This window comes from Gadus macrocephalus, chromosome 15 (genome assembly GCF_031168955.1).
Source record: "Gadus macrocephalus chromosome 15, ASM3116895v1".
Classification (NCBI taxonomy): domain Eukaryota; kingdom Metazoa; phylum Chordata; class Actinopteri; order Gadiformes; family Gadidae; genus Gadus; species Gadus macrocephalus.
This window is the reverse complement of record NC_082396.1, coordinates 5424869-5433537: the sequence shown is the minus strand read 5'-3', so window position 1 is coordinate 5433537 and position 8669 is coordinate 5424869. Positions and strand designations below refer to the sequence as shown.

Here is an 8669-nt window from a genome sequence, read left to right as displayed (position 1 = left end):
AAATGTACAATGGCATTTTATTCTACATACAAAACAACCATAGTATTTTTCAGGAGTCCACGACCACCCTGCCCGTTTTGACACACAAAAGTAATTTGACACTTCTGGGATGAGCCAATGATTCATCTGTTTGGAAGGTTTTGTTGGAGACAAACAAAGAATCTTCAGGCAACAGATGTGACAGCTGTGACTGCTCTCTCTCTCCTTCGTCTGCTGGGTCCTCTGTGTTTGCCTCCCTGCCACAGGTAGCCAGTGGGCGGGGCTGAGGTGCACCTGTGCAGGTCTGCCACGCAGGCTTTAGCCAGTCTCTCTTTCCACAGAGGCAGGTGGGCTTGGGTTCTGTTTAGGGTGGTTCCTTAAGGTTTTGGACCGGCCACAGCATCATCATAATCACACATTTTCTAATCTTCCATACGCTACTCTAATCCCTTTACAGATTTCATGATACTTACTTTATTCTAATAAATAACTTTATCCCTTATCATGTGTGGATCCCGATCTTTGCTCTGACCCGAGCCTCGTCTTAATGCAGCCAAGGAGATGGAAGAGCGTTATGAATAATTATTAGATGATTGTGTTGTACAATGAAAGACAGTAAAGATTCAATATGAATGGCAAAATAAGGATGGGATTTTATTTGAACAATAAAATATTTGTGTTGGGCAAATTATAGAGAGGCTGAGATTATAGATTTCATATTCAAAAGGCGAAGGGGTGAAAAAATTTAAGAAATATATTTAAGAAATATAGGCCTACTCAAAGCCTAAATCATTGATATCATACCCTATCCAATAATAAAGAAATTTGAATTTGAATGGTAACAATTCCGTTAAATCCTCGTCCTCGTTTTGAACGTCTCACTCATGGACGATCAGTGTGTTCTTTCTGATTAGCTCTTAATTGAGATCACCTGTCACGCACCCCTTTATTAAAGGAGAATACAATGGGTTTGGTTTACTTTTCGCATCGGCCTGTGTCAATCGAGGTTGAGTTTAGTGAGGATTGAAAGTTTTCGATCTAGATTGCAGATCACTATTGTCACTTTATACAAACTGAAAGTATGCGTTGTTGCGTGTTTGTTTTTGTGGGCATTTGACTGAACAGCCCAGACAAATATTGCTACCAACATGGCACTTCGAAACAGACCACCGCAGTGAGTAAAAGTTATTTTCCTTTATTAATTGTTAACGTTTTTGGGCTGTCTCCTCGGACACAAGCCATCAGTATCCCTGCTCTTTGCACCTTGACATGCATGTCGCCGCTGTTTGTTAACCTAGCTTTGCTGATTTGTATCTTGTGATGTGTGTGTGTGTGTGTTTTTCTTAACAGGTGTTAGATGACTGACAAGATCTATGGGGGGGCCCCCTTTGGGCCCCCCCATACCAACTTAGTCTTCAAAAGAATCTAGTGCCATGGGACTCCAGTGTCTTCAAAACATCCTCGGAATACATGTGTATGAATGGTCCACCGAAGGGTTGATCTGGAAGCCACCACGGTCCACGCAGTAATCTGCTGCGTGGGCCGTAGTGGCTTCCAGAGCCATCTTTCGGTCTTGGTCAGGATTTGTTACAGTTGCCAATGTGTTCAATGTAGCAGGCTACGGGTTTCTGAAGAAGCCTGCTTTACGTAGCATTGGAGTACAAATATTGTGCAAAATGCTCATGTAATTGCACTAGCAACCTGTAGATTAGCTTAGTTTAACGTCATTCCGTGCTGTCTCTGTCAAATGTGTGGCTTACTTTAAGTCCACAAGGCCCTCTGGTAAACCACGTTGGAACACCCCTGGACAAGGTGATTAGTCACTGGGTGTGTGCTAAAGTTTTGTTCCATTTTTCACTAGTTGGTTAAGGTTTGGTAGAATTGTTTGGATGCTAGCGACGTGATGGCGCATGTACAAGAGCCTACCGTGGCCAGGCCACAGTTGCGACGGCCACGGCCAGATGGCCTAGTGTGAGTGCAACCTTGATTGCATTTGTATACTGTTTACCATTGGATGTTTATGCAATTTGGCTTAATTCATCCGCAGTAAAGCTGCATTTGACTATTCCAGGGTCGTTTTGTACAGGCTTTCAATTGACCATGTTGACTAGTTTGTGGGAATTTTTTTTTTCTTTTTTTTTTACCCTTGCTTACAATCCAACGGTTGTGACCACTTATGCAACTGGGCTGTGAACCTTGCAATTCTAGTTGATTATTTGTACACGCAAGCTTGTCCATTTCTATCGCCATCACTAACACTAGCTTCAGCATTTCCTTGTAGGCCATTAGCTGACTTGTGTATTGGAGCGATGATTTAGGTATTTTAAGATGCCTGAAAACCTAAAATAAAGCAAAATGCGTGTCTGGTGTGCAAGAGCCAATTTGTTGGCTTGCAGTAGTCGAGGAGTTGCCGTAGGTCGTAAGCCATCTGGAGGTTGTGGCAATGGAGGCTTGTGGTAGATCTGCCATCCAAGAAAGGTTAATTCTTCTGAAGCATGATTAATAGTTTAGTCAATTGAATCTATTCATATAGAACTATAAAATCCAAGACTGCAGCCAGTAACTTGAATCGCAATATGTGGAAAGTATTAGTCTTCATTTGCAACAACAGAATAATTAACATGACTAACTGGGTTTCTTCCATTTTCTAACTAGGGGGACTTGACTGGTGAGTCTACTGGATTAATCAGTAGCGGTACTTTGCCCAACAGATTTGATGGCATGACTACAGGGTGACAAAGACAATTATTCCCTGCCTATCAAAAGAGACTTCTAAAACATATCTGCTAGAACAGTTCCTATACTTTTTGTATAATTTGGTCATGCTGCAAATTTACTTTTTGTAGTTGCTCCATATTTAGTTCTTTGACAGCCTCACCTGCTAGAAAAGTCTATTCAAATCAGCTAAATATAATGAACTAAATTAATAGCCATGAAATGTTGTCATTCATACTAATGGCAAATACCCTCCTTCAGTTGGTGGTTCAACACTGATGTCTCTCTAGGCTTGAGGGAGAGCTCACAAGTAAATTACACGAATGTCCTGGAGCAATTGGGAATACACTTTTATTTAGTCTACCTGACCAGGGACATCTTTGAACTATAGGTCACCTAACCCAAACTTTTCACTCTTGTTAGGTTGTCCTTTTCTCTTGTTTTAACCCGAAAGGGCTGAAATATCAACATTTCAGGTATTCTGTTTGGATAATGTGCAAAACTTGTGGCTTCACTAATAAAAAAAATTAACAAATGTATTTTCTTAATGTGGTTAAACTATTTAAAGATTTGTATGCAAAATATTTCTGCTCAATTTGTGGTCAATGAAACTCTGACATTTTTTAATTTGATAAAACACAACTATGGGTTAAAGGTATTTGCTTTGGGCATCTTTTGATATTTTTAGAATCTAGCTCCATTGCCGTTAGAAATGGTGTCTCCCAGTACTGCAAAGTGCTTCCACAAGTTTAAAAAAGAATGGGCAGAAAAGGAACTGGCAACTAAATCTATTTAACATGGGTAGAAAGTTTCCATGGAAGCTCTTGGCTTCTGGTTCCCAACACAGCTCCACTGTTAGCCTGTGACCTTGCGTTTAACTTTTTTCGACTTTTGGTGACTTTCACAAAAGAGAAATGAACTGGTTAATACAATAAACAAGACATTTCATGGTACCCTTTTGAACTGTTTGTGGATATTGCATTAAATCCATATGCTTGAAACATTTCAAAAATACATATCAACGAAACAATGGAATGAAATAAATAGTTCAAGCAATTTGTGGGACTTGGCTGCTTTTACATTATTACTCATTTTGGGGGTTATTTCAGTCTCCAACCTGCAGGTCGTGCGAAGAATCATGTGAATGGGAAAATTCTATAAATGTCTATCATCTTTCGTCTCAACACTTCTGCTGCAGCCGCTGTTGAAGCGTATTAGTCCTTTGAGACCCCCTTTGATAAAAGGGGTTCTCAAATGTTGACCCTCAGGCACCTATTACATCACTTCCTTTAGGGCTTCGGCCTCCTAATTGATCATTATAGTATAATTGAATGCCCTCTTTCATATATATGATACCTCCACCACTGGGACGTGGCAACAATTCTCCAAATCCATATGGGGGGATGCTTGTGGACAGTAGGGGTGTATACTCGACATAAATAGGAAGCAAACTCATCTCACAAATGACTAATGACATCTCACAAATATTTATTTAATAAATTGTTTCAATTTATAATAATCCAAAATCCAATGGCAAAACCCGTTGGCTTTTTGTCGAGGGAAACCAGGGCGACGCTCACTTCCGGGTTGGCCAACATACGTCATCCCTCCACCACTCTACTGTAAAAACACATGTTCAAGTTGAATGAGAATAATAATAATAATTCTGCCATAGTATTTATTTAAGGTGGGGGGGGGGGATACAAGTCTTTTGGCCATTTGTAGTGTTGATCAGCAGAGAAATAATTTGTCCGCAAAGACGGTGACGTCGCTTAGCAACGGTAGACGCTGGGGTAGACGAGTACTCTGTGGTGCACTAACCGGAAATTACGATCACGACTGCCGCCGTGGCTACTCCCCCGCAATAAACATCCCGCTTTGAACAGTGAACTCTTTACGCCTAGCAGCTATAAAAACTATAAAAACTACAAAATGACTCTATTAATGCAGGCTATGTGGAAAATGCGCCGACTTTGGCTCAGCCTGGCTCCGCCTCTTCCGCTACGTAGCTAAGATGGCTGCCGTTGAGTACGGGGAGTGTCCTTCGATCCACACTTCAGGATTAGCCCGTTTTGAGTACGGCATCCGGGTCCTTGAAGTATACTTCTTTTCGCCGGATCTACTCAAATTTTGGCTAGTAAGTACGGACAGTACGGGTATTGGAACACGGCACAGGTTTGAGCGTGTGCATGGGTTGAATTGCGTGTGTCTCACGCCGAATGCATGAGACATGAGAGCCCTGTACTTACGTGACACAAACCAGCACCGCAAACGTTCTCTCCCGCTTGAGATGACGTCTTTCTTTATAGGTTCATGGGTCTGATTCGCCGATTTCCCATGCTGATATCCCCGAAGATTCTCGGGCATCTTCGACAATTTGGCTATAGATTGTCTCATTACACGCTAAATAATATAATTATAGCCTAATTATATATATAGCCTATACATATATATATAGGCAATATATATATATATATATACATATAGCATTTGTGGTTTTGGCATAAACATAACTAGGGTGCACTGTACTATCTGCGCACACCCTTTCTGAAGCCTCTCTCTCGCTCTCTCTCTCTCTCTGTCCCTCCCTCTCTCTCTTTCTCTCTCTCTCGTACCGTTTTGTGGAGCACGTTAATTGTCTTAGAACACTCCCATTCAGAATGCATTGGTTTACATTTCGTTCTGTGTAACACGCAAAAAGTCGGACTATCGTGCTCTGGAACACGCTTCAGTAGATTAACGTTTGTGCGCAGGAGCACGCAATCGCGTGATACCGGGTTGCACACACACACACACACACACACACACACACACACACACACACACACACACACACACACACACACACACACACACACATATTACAGATGGACACTGGACATGAGGAAAGCTCTGTAGACAATGCAGACCATCCATTCTAGATTCAATGCCACTTAAAGGGAGATTTACTAATTAAACAGTAGTAAAACACACACACACACATGCACACGCATGCGTGCACACACACACACACACACACACACACACACATACACATACACATACACACACACACACAGGCACACACAGAGATCACATCGATGCTTCAATTTGCAAATGAAAATGTTTTTCAATTCGTCTGAACCTTTGCATTTCTGTATATGATTGAATGAGCCTGAAAGTGAAAAAGTTGGACAAACCTAGCAATCAATGTCTGCATTTTGGCTTGAATTTGCCAAAAACCAAGGTGAAGTATTAGTCATGGCCCAGCATGTGTCATCGTAACGAGCTCATTATTAACAAGCAAACTGCTCTGTGTGATTCAGCCTCTCACAGCACTACAAAATACTCCAAGCTTACTCACGTACACACAAAACATTTCACATCGAGGACGTCAACTGTTCTAAACCAACTGCATAAACCATGACGTCTGTATAACCCTCCCAACATGAGGTGGATCAATACCACCATCGATTCCGGACTGGTATGTATTTGATGATCTGGGAAACTTTCATCAAGCATCGTAGTGACCTTGTGGAGTTATTGACGAGCACCACACATGTTGAATCGGGCTGACATTGATCAGGTAACGATCAATAGAAGTTAAACGGTTGCTACATGTTCTTGTCGATTGTTTTGTACACCAAAAGGAAAGAGAGTGCAGGTCATGCACTGCTGTGCTGAGCACTGAGAGTTGGTCGCTTCTGGTGTCCTCGCTGTGAAGTGAAAGGGTGTTGCTTCCGACCTGTCGTTCACACATTCTGAACGTGACAACCCCCCCCCCCCCCCCCCCCCCCCCCCCCTCTCTCGATCATCTTTGAGGATTATATAGTCCTTGGTCTATCTGAATGCATAATCACAGAATAATCCCAATCTCATTGACATTCAACTGTGTAGCTATTGGACTGATCCGTCCCCAGGGACAGTGATCAAGGACAATGGTACACAAAAAGGACAAGAAAAACAAGAGTCGATTGATCACTTTACGTGATCCTGATACCCGGGCCTGCCCTCTGACCTCTGACCTGACTGCTCCTGATGGGGCAGACAGCTCCGACCGCCCCCCCGCTAAGCTCCAGGGGAGGATGAGACTGGATAAGCTCATATGACAACACAGGCTTTGTCACTCTGTCTCTCTGTCACTCTCTCTCTCTCTCTCTCCTTCTCTCTCTCTCTCTGTCCTTCGCTCTCTCTCTCTCTCTCTCTCCTTCTCTCTCTCTCTCTCGCTCCTTCTCTCTCTCTCTCTCGCTCCTTCTCTCTCTCCCTGTCCTTTGCTCTCTCTCTCTCTTCCTCCTTCTCTCTATCTTTCACTCTTTCTCTTTCTTTATCTTTCTCTATCTCCCCTCTCTCTCCCAGCTCATACAATAAGTCGTTAAAATATTCATCACCCCTTCCCGTTCCCCCTCCAAACATACACACACATGCACTCACACACACACACAGACGCACACACACACACACACATGGACGCACGCACACACACACAAATACACACACACACACAGACACACACACACACACACACACACACCGGAACAAGTCACCTTGAAGGAGCGTTCATCATGTGGTGAGGAGCTGCTGGGCGTGGATGCTGGAGATATTTAACATGTGGGAGACATTCAACCCAAAATCCTCCACGGACACCAAAGAAAGTAGGAGGGGGGGGCAGAAGCGTAACGCGAGCATGTGGACACCCCCCAGGCTGGGGGGGGGGGGGACCGGTACGATCACTCCAGGATGCGGCTGTCTCTCCCCCTCCCAGCCATTTTGGGAAAGGAAATGATAATGGGAGTGCGGATGAGTAAACAGCCCCTCCAAAGACCCAGACCGGAACAGGCCAGATTGGAGTCCCTCTCCCCGCTTATTCACTATTCATGAACGAGGGGATTGCACCGTCCTTCAGGCTACAAGGCCCGGGTTGTTTTTCGACTCCAGGGCCATCTCATGAGCTTTGATCCAAAGGCTTAAAAGGTTGTGTGTGGGAGTGGGTAGGAAGGGGGCGGGGGGGGGGGGGGGGGGGGGGCGGGAGAGGGGGGTGACTGTGCAGGGCTTTGAAATTCAACACGGTGGCTTCAGCCCCCTGCAGCCCTGGAGGTGTGTGTGTGTGTGTGTGTGGTGTGTGTGTGTGTGTGTGGTGTGTGTGTGTGCGTGTGTGTGTGTGTGTGCGTGTGTGTGTGTGTGTGTGAGAGAGCAAATTAAAGTGATGTCATGTTAAAGATGGGTTATTGAACTGAGGTGGGCATGGCAGTAGAATAGCGGTTAGGTAAGAACGGATCGAATAGCTCAGCTTTCCTGAAAGCTCTCGGATCAGATTTGACATTAACTGCCCCACCTGTCAGACCGCCGGATTCTAGTGGTCGTTTAGCGATGGTCAATGGCGTAAGAGGGGGAGTTATAGCTCAATTGCGGTGGGCCTTTTCTTTTAAACTTTTCAACAATACCCTTTAGTCACAGATCATGGCTGTTCCAGGTAGGTGATGCTGAGTTCACGACAAAGCGCCATGGCAACCACAGAAACTAGGAGACTTTGATCAGGATTACAGAGAGTTTGTGTATCTGCTCTCCACACAATATGGTGAGCAGGCGCTGTACGGCCCGGACCACACTAATCTGACATTATAGAGACGAAGAAGAGTGAGCTCAACATACTCTGTTTACTCTACATTCATTGCCCCCCCCCCCCCCCTCGTCCCCCGTCCCATTGCTCACTGAATGGTCCAGAGAGAGTGCGAGCCGATTGTTCGTTTGTCGGACGCCCACACGCTCTCTAAAGCACTTTCTCGGTTGTGAGTCTGATGTGTATTTAATAATATGATCGGTCAGTCTTGGTCGTAATAAAGCACCATAATGCGTCCTCGTCCACAGCTGTCACACTGGGCCGGTATTATAGCACGTCGTACAATACACAACCTAATCCACGCTTCTCACCGTCCCTGGAGCCCCCATTGTCCCGGGGCCCGGCAGTATAAGCTCCTTTACGCTGTGGATAAAGGGTG

The 8669-nt window shown here is 44.4% G+C and overlaps 1 long non-coding RNA gene across 1 annotated transcript; it reads left to right on the top strand.

Moving 5' to 3' along the window:
* The first annotated feature begins 803 nt into the window (after positions 1-803).
* On the top strand, positions 804-2730 carry LOC132473455 (uncharacterized). Its single transcript, XR_009529384.1, has 2 exons — positions 804-1153; positions 1330-2730. It is a non-coding gene; the product is annotated as an uncharacterized LOC132473455 (long non-coding RNA).
* Positions 2731-8669: the final 5939 nt, after the last annotated feature.